The sequence below is a fragment of the Bison bison genome, unplaced genomic scaffold (assembly GCF_000754665.1).
Source record: "Bison bison bison isolate TAMUID 2011002044 unplaced genomic scaffold, Bison_UMD1.0 scf7180017864519, whole genome shotgun sequence".
NCBI classification, from domain to species: domain Eukaryota; kingdom Metazoa; phylum Chordata; class Mammalia; order Artiodactyla; family Bovidae; genus Bison; species Bison bison.
Genome location: NW_011495072.1, coordinates 10,931,936 through 10,943,264, shown reverse-complemented (window position 1 = coordinate 10,943,264; position 11,329 = coordinate 10,931,936). Strand labels below are relative to the sequence as shown.

Sequence of the window (11,329 nt, the reverse complement as noted above, 5' to 3'; positions counted from 1 at the left end):
CTGGTGGGGGAGTCTGGAAGCCTCTCTGTGGTTTCCTGGCCCTCCCACCCCCACTACATATTCCCACCCCACGTGGTTCCTCCACAGGGAGCAAGGCTCCCTTCTGCAGCACCCAGCTGCTGTTGGGACCCTCTTAGTGACCAGTCCCCATTACCTCACCAGCAATGTAGGCTGTGTGGGACCCTATACAGTCCAGAGCAAGGGACTCAGGGCCAGAAACACTTAGTTTGACCCTAGTTCTGGCTCTTAGCTGTGTGGCCTTGGAACCTGAGTTCTCTGAGCTTTGTCAGAAGTTTGTCAGAAGAGCCGGTGATGACTAAGGATTACATAAGATATCGTAGGTCACAAGTCTGGAGCAGGAAGGGGCTCTGTAAATCTGCCTCCCAACTCAGGCCTCCCTGTAAGTGCTGCTGCTCCCAGCTCTCCCTGCGGAGCCATGCAGAGTAGACTCCACGCGTCCAAGGGGTGTCTCCCCCAGTAGGCCTCCCCAAGCTCCCGCAGCCACCCCAGAAAAGCACGGCGCAGCGCCAGGCAGGCTGCCACCTCGGTCTCTCTAGAGCAGTGTCTCACATACCTGGTCTGTGGGGATCCCTGGGCAGCATGATTGAACACTCCAGCCATGGAGAGTTCAGGAACAAGTCCCAGAATCCAGTTTCACAATCTCCCCAGTGGTTCTCATGGGAACCAATTGGTGAGACCCTTCCTTAAGCGTGTCACCTGGAAGAGGCCCGTGCTGGGCTGCTGCTGTCTGACTTGGACCTGAGAGGCTGTCCTGTCTGCTTCCCCTCTTCCCCCTCAGTCCCCTGGGTGTGCCCCGTGGGGTGTGCTTGTGCCACAGACAGGGAGCATCCTTTCAGAGAAATAATCCACCATGCTCTGCTCTGAAACTGGATAGTGGCTCAGGTCAGGAACCCTGGCCTCCCCATCTTGGACCCAGCATACTTGTCCAAAGAGAGGCCTGAGCCATAGCCTCACAGGGTTCTCAGAATAAGCCTGCTGACTGTGGCAGGCTGCCCTCCCCAGCAGACTGGCAGGGCCACAGCCCTGTGAAAAGAGCACAGAACTCAGGCCAGCAGAGACCCTGCCCTGAGAGGCCTGCCCTGGATTCCAGAACAAGCCTCAGAGGAGGGGCCAGCTGTGGGGCAGCCAGGAGTGGGGGTGGGGTGGGGGGAGGGAGTGGGGCTGCCCCTGGGCTCGTGACTGGGATCCAGAGCCTGCAGAGAAGGTCCTGGGCCTCTCCGGCCCTGAGGCTGAGTGTGTCCTGGGGAGATTGTGGACATCTGCAAGGCACCGGAGACAGCTGAGCCCCCAGAGGGGCAGTGGCTTCCTTGACTCAGGACAGGCACCCACTGCACTAGGCCCTTCAGTCCTCTCAGAATGTGGTCCTCTAGGCTGGAGGGGGCTTTAGAGAGACCCACCACCCCTTAATTCCTGGCTGCCTAAAACATTCCCTCAGAGACCGTGCTCACCGTCAAGGCAGTCCCTGTCCCAGCCAGCCAACCCTGACCATTGGAACATTCTTTCCTAAGCCGGTGTCAGGCCTGTATTCCTGGAACATTCACCCAGGGTGTTCCCTCTTTTAAGGTAAGTTCTTCACACGTTAAGAGTGTGTTATCATGCTTTCCTGGAGCTGCCTAAATAGTCATCGGTGCCTGAACCCTTGGGTTCAAAGGTAACTCTTGGAATCCCAGTTTCCTCATCTGCAAAATGTAGACTATGGCTCCTACTTATTGAATGAGTGTCCCAGGCTTGCTGCTGCTGCTGCTGCTAAGTCGCTTCAGTCGTGTCCGACTCTGTGCGACCCCATAGACAGCAGCCCACCAGGCTCCCCCGCCCTGGGATTCTCCAGGCAAGAATACTGGAGTGGGTTGCCATTGCCTTCTCCAATGCATGAAAGTGAAAAGTGAAAGTGAAGTCCCTCAGTCGTGTCTGACTCCTAGCGACCCCATGGACTGCAGCCCACCAGGCTCCCAGGCCTAGTGCTGCACTAAGCAAGTCACATGCTCCACACAGCAGTGATTTAGTCAGGTTTCCTGTCTCTTTGCCAGCCTTCCTGGCCGGGCTCCAGGTTGGCTGGGAAGGGGTGTGGGCCCCCTCTGCTGGCTAGTAGGTGAATTGCAGACAGGACAGGGTGGAATCATAGGCAGTTATTGTGGGTGGGACCTCGAAGGTGGCCTGACCCCGCTGAGCAGTTTTGTTGTTGTTGTTCAGTCACTAAGAAGTGTCCGACTCTTTGTGATCCCATGGACTTCCCTGTCCTTCTCAATCTTCCGGAGTTTGCTCAAACTCATCCACTGAGTTGGTGATGCCATTCAACCATCTCAGCCTCTGTCGTCCACCTCTCCTGCCTTCAGCCTTTCCCAGCATCGGGGTCTTTTCCAATGCGTCCTGCCTGTGAGTGTTTGAGGGTCTTCTGTGGAGGTGTGAGCTAGCAGTGGCCTGCCACAGGGACAGGGGGACTGGCAGCAGCAGTCTTGGGAGGCACAGCGTGTTGGCATAAGTCATCTTGGAGGAGGTCGCCATTAGTCCCACCACACAGCCGGTAGCCCTACCGTAGAGCTGGGCATTTTACAGCTGAGGAAACTGAAGCCGGGGCTGCCACCTCATTGGGTAGAATTTGCCTTCATGGCTCCTGGCCTGGGGAGCTTCCCACCCCCAACCTCTCTTGCAGGGGAGCTGAACGGTTCAGTCCTAGTGGGCTCCCTAGCTCCTTCACCTCCATTTTTTTTTTTTTTAAATCCCATCCACCCAACTCCTTTGGGGCTGCAAAGAGGAAGGGCAGGAACCCGTGTGGTGGGGAGGACACAGGGCAGAGGCCAAGGTTCCTGCTATGTCCTTCCACCAGCAAGGTGCAGTTCCAGGGAAGGTCTTGAAGGGCAAGGCAGGGGTCATGCGGGCTGCGGCATCCATGCAGGGAACACTATCCTTGGGGAGGACAGAGGCCCCAGAGATTGGGCTCCAAACTGAGCCTGTTCCTTCTCCAGTGTCCCCATCTCAGTCTGTGGTCCCCCCATCTACTCCCCACATCTAGGACTGAGTCGTATGTTTTCTTGCTTGAAACTCCAGAATCTGCTATGATTTTCCATCCCTGCTGCTATTGCCTTAATTCAGACCCACCCCCACCCCCTTTATTTCACCACAGCCTCCCAAACCTCCCTACGGATGCTCCGTTCGCTGCTTGCCAAACTTTGCCTAACAGATCTGCCTAAAATTCAGATGTACACACGTCACTTCCCTGCTTATAAATCCTTCAGTTGCTCCCTTTGCTTTAAGGGAAAAAAAAAAAAAAACCAAAGTCCTTATCTTTGCCCGTGGCACTTGAGATTTGCTTTCTGCAAATCTCCTCTTCCCACCCTGAATCCATGTGTAAAGAAGAGCCCAGAAATCCAGACCTGGCTTCACTTTCTGTCTCCCCACCTTTGCTGCCTGGTTAATGACTGGGTGCCTCCTTCCCATCTCACCTTCAACACGCCCACATCCTGGCAGGGTCCCTGGATTCCCCTTGCCTCTCAGCTGGTTCAGCTGTGGTCTGGGAGGACACACAGCTTCTTCTATCTCTGTCAGAACCCTTAACGCGAGATACTGGTGAAGACCTTCATTTTCTCTTCTACTAGACAAAGTACTTCTTGAGGACAGGGTTTTGTGTCTTTTTCTGTGTAAACCAAACCCGTGTCTGCCACCTAACAGAGGATCACGGAGTGAGTGAGTGAAGATAGACAGGAACCAGAAGTCAGGAGAGCAGAAGTGACTGGGAGAGGAGGGAGTGACCTGGAGGAGGGTAATCAGCATCCCCTGCACACACATTTCTCCCAGGTCCAGCTGCACGTCAGGGGGCCTCCCCTTTCCCGCCTCTCCTTGACAGCTGGTGCCGTCCAGATACTAGTTTTGTGAGGGCAAGGGGCCTGGAGGATGATCAGGGACCTACACTTTAAACTGAGAGCACCCTTCCCCTCCCGGGGGACCCTGCCAGCCTCCCCGCAGCCCTTGGGGCTGGTGGGAGAAATGGAAACATGAGGTGCTGGGACTGATCACCTATCCCACCAGCACTGAGTATATGCACTGGCTGTGTGCACGGCCCTGTGCTGAAGCCCTGAGTCTGTGCACATTCGATGTGACTATCCTTCGTCTAGCTGCAGATGGAACGAGGGTGGGCACAAGCCACAGGGGACAGGGATGGGCTCTGGCTGAGTGCTGGAGCGTGTCTGGAGCTGGGGTGCTCAGCCAGGAGGTGAGACTTGACTGGATCTTGAAGCAGAGAGAAAAGGGCCATGGCATTGCTGGCAAGGGATAACCTGCATCAAGGCCAGCAGTCAGAACACACTGGAGAGTGTATTCCAGGGGCAAAAAAACAGATGCTTTGCTGGCACCAGGGTTTGGGGAGGGAGTGGTAGGAAGTCAGATGGGAAAGGGACTTTGGAATCAGGTCCTGAAGGACTTTGCCCAGCCAAAGAGTTTGGACTTGAACAGTAACTAAGGTCAAATGGTGAGACCCACAGGACAGCGGGAAGGTTGGGGCTGGGGTGGTCGTTGTCTTCAGGAATAACGCCTGGCAGAGTGGCCAGGCAGCGCCCTGCACTTTCCTCAGGGCTATTTTCTCCGAGGCCAGCAGGGGGCAGGACAGACCCACGATGTTTCCTGAGGTCTGGGGTGGGGTGGCCCTTCTGAGAGTGGGGAGGAACACCAGGTTCAGAGAGTTCAGAGGGAACAATCCAGCTGTGCACAGCTGTGTGTGCTTGTGTGTGTGTGTGTGTGTGTGTTGTGGTGGGGGTCAGGGCAGGCCAGCTCTTTCCCTCAAAAGGCCCGTGCGTGGCCTCTGAAGCCACCGAGTTCGGGTGACCTAACAGGACAGCCCTGCCTTGGGCATCCACCCTTCTAGGGCACGTGTCCCAGCCGAGTCCAGCTCTCCAGCTGTGCCCCTTGCTTTTGGTATCCCCAGCTCCTCCCCATAATGAGGGAGCCCCAACCTCAAGAGTATCTGAATTGGGCCCCCACTGAGGGCACCCCAACTTCTTTGGAATCAACCCAAATCCAGGAAAGTACCTACGGAAAAGGAAGGCCCATTCCCAAAAAGGAGTGGGGAAGGTTGTTAGGAGACAAGCAGAAGTCATTCTGTGGGCATCTGACAAAGGTTTGCCCAGTGGCTTCTATGTTAGACAGGACACGAAAGGGCAGCATCCCAGCCCAGAGTTCCTGGTGCACAGGGTCAGTGACTCCCAAGACCTAGCTGGTAAGGGCTGAGGGGGTAGGAGTAAAGTGCCCAGAAGTCCTGAGGAGCAGAGGATGCTTCTGCTTATCTAGCACTTCAAAAGTTTTGACAAAGGAGGTGATACTGGTGTGTATGCTCGATCTCTGTTGTGTCCGACTATTGCCCTGGACTATAGTCTGCCAGGCTCCTCTGCCAATGAAATTTTCCAGGCAAGAAATACTGGAGTGGGTTGTCATTTCCTTCTCCAGGGGATTTCCCAACCCAGGGATCACACTCGCATCTCCTGCGCCTCCTGCATTGGCGGGTGGATTCAAAGGAGGTGATACTGGACGTAGGTCTTAAAATAGTAAGATTTTGCCAGATGGAGAAAAAGGAAGGGCATCCGGAACAGGGAAACCAGCATAGCAAAGACACAGAGGTGAGGCTGTGATAAGAGAACACTGATGAACAGTTATATATGCTCCCACCCCCAGCTCTATTGAGATGTAATTGACATGTAACATGGTATAAATTTAAGATGCACAACACAATGAATTGATATAGGTATATATTGTAAAATGATTACAGTGGCAATTGCAATTAATAATTATTATTGCAAAATTACTACCACATAAAGGTAGTTAACCATATGCTTTTTGTGTGGCACTCCTCCTGCTATAATATTTATTTATGTTTCTAATCCTCACATCAACCCTCAGGGTGCCATGATGCCCACTTTATGGATGAAGAGACTGATGGCCAGGGAAGCAAAGTGACAGCCCTGATAAGAAACTTAGGAGCTGACCTACCAGTCAAGAACCATGTGACCCTACTCTGCCTCTGTGGGACTGGAGTTAAGATGGGGGTGAGTGGGTTGCAGGAATATCACAAAGACGAGAAAAGTCTTCCTCCTCCAGAGGACCCCACCCTTGGTCTTAGCATCACTGGCCAGGCTGTGAGACCTTCCGGTCAAACACTCTGCTCTCAAACAGCTATGTATCTGATCGTCTTGTAGCTTTTGCTTTTCCTTTTAAAAAAAGTTGTTGTTCTAATTGTATTCTTGTGGGTTGGAGATTTTGTCCAGGCCTGGGTCAGAAAGAGAAGGAGGAGCCCTGGGGTGGAGGGAGAGGAGAGGGGGCTGAACCATACCCCAGGGCAAGTCAACCTGCCCCTTCAAGGCTTGTCTCCCTGCCTGAGAGGGTGAGGTACTGAAAGAGCAGAGCTCCCTCCACTGACATCGTCTTCCAGATGAGAGACAGGCCTGCTCCTACGGGCCTCCCCTCCTCTGTAGGGGCCCCTCCAAGCCTCTGCTCTGGACCTTGGGACAGCCATCCTCACATCCTCTGAAGGGCCCTTCTTAGAAATCACCCAGAGCTTCTAAACTGGGAGCTCGAATCTTTTCCTTGCCAAGTGAAAGAGAAAGTCACTCAGTTGTGTCTGATTCTTTGTGACTCCACGGACTGTAGCCTGCCAGGCTCCTCTGTCCGGGGAATTCTCTAGGCAAGAATACTGGAGTGGGTAGGCATTCCTCAAAAATCAATTTACATACATATATTAAATCATTATGTTGTACACCTGAAACTGTGTCATATGTCAATTATACTGAATAAAAATCATTAAAAGTTATAAAAATTTTGATAAATACTATAAGATCAAGGGAAGGCACATAAAAATTAAGAGTGTTCTGTCCACCCCTGCTCCTGCTCCCATCCTATTCCCCAGGGAACCACTCTTAACAATTTCTTTTTTATCCCTAAGGCATGTTCCTTATAAACAAGCATATATAGATACACATCACTGTATTTTTTTAACACAGTTGAATCATAACTATATGATTTTATGGCTAGCTTTTTTTCTCATTTAATGTCATATTTTGGGCCTCCTTTTTATGTCAATGTCTGTATATCCACCCATTTTTTGTACTGACTGCAAAGTCCTTGTAAAGACTCAAGTAACCAGTTCGTTTTTTTGCTGGACATTTAAGATGCTTCCAGTTTTTACTATTACAGATAGTGCTGAGATGAACAACTATATTTGTAGATTAATTGCCTGCTGATTAAAATTTGAATATTTGTTACCAAATTGACTTCCCAAAACACTGTAACAACCTACAATACCATCAGTAGTGTATGAGAATACCCATTTTCTTGCATCTTTACCAATATGAGTATTGCTGCTGCTGCTAAGTCGCTTCAGTCATGTCTGACTCTGTGCGACCCCATAGACGGCAGCCCACCAGGCTCCCCCATCCCTGGGATTCTCCAGGCAAGAACACTGGAGTGGGTTGCCATTTCCTTCTCCAATGCATGAAAGTGAAAAGTGAAAGAGTAGTCGCTCAGTCGTGCCTGACTCTTAGCAACCTCATGGACTGCAGCCCACCAGGCTCCTCCATCCATGGGACTCTCCAGGCAATAGTACTGGAGTGGGTTGCCATTAAATCTTTATTGATTTGATAGGTGAAAAATAATATCTCATTAAAAATTAAGTACCTTTTAGAGTGAGTTTGAGCATATTTTCCTATATTTGTTGACTATTTTAATTTCTTCTTCTCTTTTTGTGAATCCCATGTTATTGATGTTTGACCATTTCAAGGGAGGTCTATGCATCATTTTCTCATTGATTTGCAGGAGCTCTTTGTATATTAAGGAAATAAGCATATAAGATCCATTTTATTATCTGCTATATACTCCATATTTAGAAAAAATTTGTTAAATAAAGATTGCTAATTTATGACTTCTTTCTCTATTTTCTCAATCTAATTCTGGTACATGGACCCTCAGAATGCTTATCAGCATGAAATGGTCTGCATTGAGTTGATATGACTCTGGCTAAAGCAAAGTCAGAGTCCCAGAAGCCTCACTGTTAATCCCAGAAGCCTCGCTGTGGCTAAATGTAGGCTGTCTGTTGGCTTTCTGAAATATTTTAAGTGGCTTGAGGCACCGTCGGACTGGGGGCCCCGGCGTGGGAGCCGCAGCCGCAGCCCCCGGCAGCGCAGCTCATTTGATCAGCAGTGTGGTCTGCACCTGTGCACATCCCTGGTCCAGCTGTGAATTCTTGTGTTCTTGTGAGTGGGCTGAGTGTTTGCATATTTTCCTCTTTGTTTACAGGCAGTTAGGGGTGTGGGTCCCTCTTCCCTTAGCAGAAAGTCCCTGAGCCTGCTCCCAGGCCAGACTCAGTGGGACATTACTGGTGCTGAGTCCTGGGGATGGAGGAGAGCATGTGGAAAGCAGGAAGGCGAGCAGGAGGAGGCTCCCAGCTGGCCCCAACCTCTCTGGCTTCTCCGCATTCTTGGGGGAATCTTCCCAGGGACACATTCCATTCCTTTGAGGGACCCAGGCAGGATAAGAGCTGGTTTGCAGGGCCTGAGATTGGGAAGTGAGGCTGCTAGACACCAAATATGAAGGAGTAAGGGGCAGAGATTGTGGAGGATAGAGCAGGTGGTGAAGGGAGGCCCTGAGCAGGCGGAGGTGGGTTTCAGGCTTCTGGGCAGGCCCTCCCTGCTCAGCCTAAAGGTGGTTTCACTGGGGTTGTGCTGTTCCCTCCTGGTCCTGGGATGTGTGGGAGGAGGCTCTGAGATCCCAGTGGGAGCAGGGGCTGGGGGTGGGCAAGGGTGGCAGGCAGAGCAGGGAAGGAGAAGCTTGGTAGAGCCTCACAGCTGACTTAGAAGCCTCCAGGTTGGTTTGTTTGTTTAACCCAGGGCTGACTTTTATGAGACCGCCACATTCCTGGGGATTGGCGAGAGCGAAGGTGATTAATGGGGTTGGCTATGGTAGCGGGAGCAGCAGAAGGCGGAAGAGGCAGCCAAGAAGAACCTGAGTTGACACCCTAAAGCCCCAGGTTCCCAGTGCTGTGGTGGACACCCCGGAGGGTAGTGGTGGTTCTGTGGAACCCAGCATCCCATTGCGTCCCTCCAGGGCTGGAGAAGGAGAGATGTCCCTTCTCTTCCAGGGCACAAGGCTGGGCCCTGTTCTCTGCCTGGCGAGCTGACCTGAGGTTGGGAGGGGACAGAGCCAGGGCAGGGCCAGGGGCAGGTCTACCCGCGTTCTGTCCTGGAAAAGCGCCTGAGGCATGTGACTCATCCCGTGGAGCCTGAGCTTCCTCTGAAAACAGGGCCAAGAGGTAGCTAGCTTATAGATAGTGCCTGACTGCGCTTTCCTTAACCCTCCTTATCTTGTGAGTGCCCTCAACCAATAAGACCTGGACCCAAACGGAGTCTCTGGGGAGACACTGAGAAAGCACCACCCTTTGTTCGACATGGTTTATGTTGGCCTGCAGAAGATTATTCACTGAGTAAATATACAGATCTACCATGATGACAAATTTGAATGCTGCTCCGGTGTACAATGCAAGTCAGTAGGCGTATCAGCTGGTTTCCCTTTCATGCCTGTCAACAGCCAGTGAAAATGTTAGCAGATAGGGTAGGGGGCCCTGGAGAAAGAGAACCAGGCATGGCTTTCTTGACATAAGAGAAGCCATTTTTGTCCTAAGCCATTTTGGTTGATCTAAGTCTGACCACAGTGCTTGCCCTTAAACAGGTCTTGGTAATGAATGATCTTAAGGGAAGTGAGGAAATGCAGGAACAAAGGGAAAGCAGTCAAGAAATAATAGTTCAGCCATAAAACAGAGTCCTGGATCTTCCTCAAGGATATACATCGCTATCTGATGCCCATCTTTGAGTTCTGCAGGAACTAAGGCCCCCACGCACGTGGAGGGCAGAGTGAGCATGCTGACTCTCCTGACTTCAATCAACTAAAGCTTGGATTCTGTCCATCTTTGCCCTAATTCTACACTGGATTGTTCTCTTCTCAAGACCCTTCATCAACATACATGTACCCTTAGCTTAAAAAACTTCCGCAATTTGCTGTTCAGGGAGACACTGCTTTGGGAAAGATCTCCGGTGTTCTTGTTGTTCAGTCGCTAAGTTGTGTCTGACCCTTCACCCATGGACTGCAGCATGCCAGGCTTCCCTGTCCTTCACTATCTCCTTGAGTTTGTTCAAATTCATGTCTGTTGAGTCAGAGATGCCATCCAACCATCTCATCCTCTGTCACCCCCTTCTCCTTGGTTGCTGCAAGTAATAAATCCTTCCTTCTCCAAGTCTTTGGCTTGGTTGTATCCTTTGGTTTGACACCTACCAAGAGGTGAACCCAGTTTTAGGTAATAGTGACGCTCAGAATATGGTGGTGAAGAACAGGGCACCAGAGCCGGAACCAGAGAGATTAGCAGAGGGCCTGCCTCACCGGAGCTGACTGTGTGTTGGTTCTGCCTCTGCCAACGGGGCCTGGCAGGATGCCCTGCTCCTATGGGGACTGGGTGACCCTGGTGTGTTGGCTCAGCAGAGGGCTGAGGGGCCCTTCTTCTCCCAGCCAGGCTCTGCCCATCTGAGAAGGGCTGGGAGAAGGAGTCTGACTGTAGGCTGGTTGTTCTCACCCAGAACATGGGTGGGTCTTGAAATCCCTTTCAGTTCTCCAGTCTGACACCTGAATCTGCCACTAGATCTGGGTCTGGGCTGTCCAACTCTACAGTCAACTTAGCGGGCTGGGTTCAAAGAGTAGGCCTAGGACATAGCTGCTGTGGGGGGAGAAGGTGGGTCCTTCAGGGTTTCAGCAAAGGCCTAGAACCTGAAGGAGACACAGGGCCCCCAGCTGGAGGTGAGAGAGGAGGTAGTTGAGGGTCATTGACATGGCACATGTGTGTGTATATGTGTAGTGGTGTGCACGCATGCATCTGCATGTGTGTTTTTATGTGGATTTGTGTGTGTACATCTTTAAAAATAACATTTGTCCCATTTTCCTGTTTTTCTAGAGCCGGCCTGCTTGGGGCAGTCTGTCCTGGAACTGCCAGGGCAGTGTGTGCATGTGTGTGTGTGTGTGTGTGTGTGTGTGTGTGTGTGTGTGTGTGTGTTGGGGTGGATGTCATCACTGTGGTTCTTGGTAAAGTCACAGCAAAGCCTTCTCAATTTCTTTGGTGTTGTTTGGGGAATTTGTATGCCTCTGCCACCCATGAAATTAAGGACTTCTATTTAATGCATTTCCTCAAAGAATGCATGCCCTGAAGACTTGTCTAGGTCAGAGATGGCCTGTGGGTCCCAGAGATAGAGGGAGAATAAGACATGACTCCCACAGCCCCAAGTCCACGGCCGGC

At 51.5% G+C, this 11,329-nt stretch overlaps 1 pseudogene; it reads right to left on the bottom strand.

The window, feature by feature from the left end:
* Nucleotides 1–11,329, bottom strand: part of LOC104981777 — a 43,760-nt pseudogene that overhangs the window by 13,651 nt on the left and 18,780 nt on the right.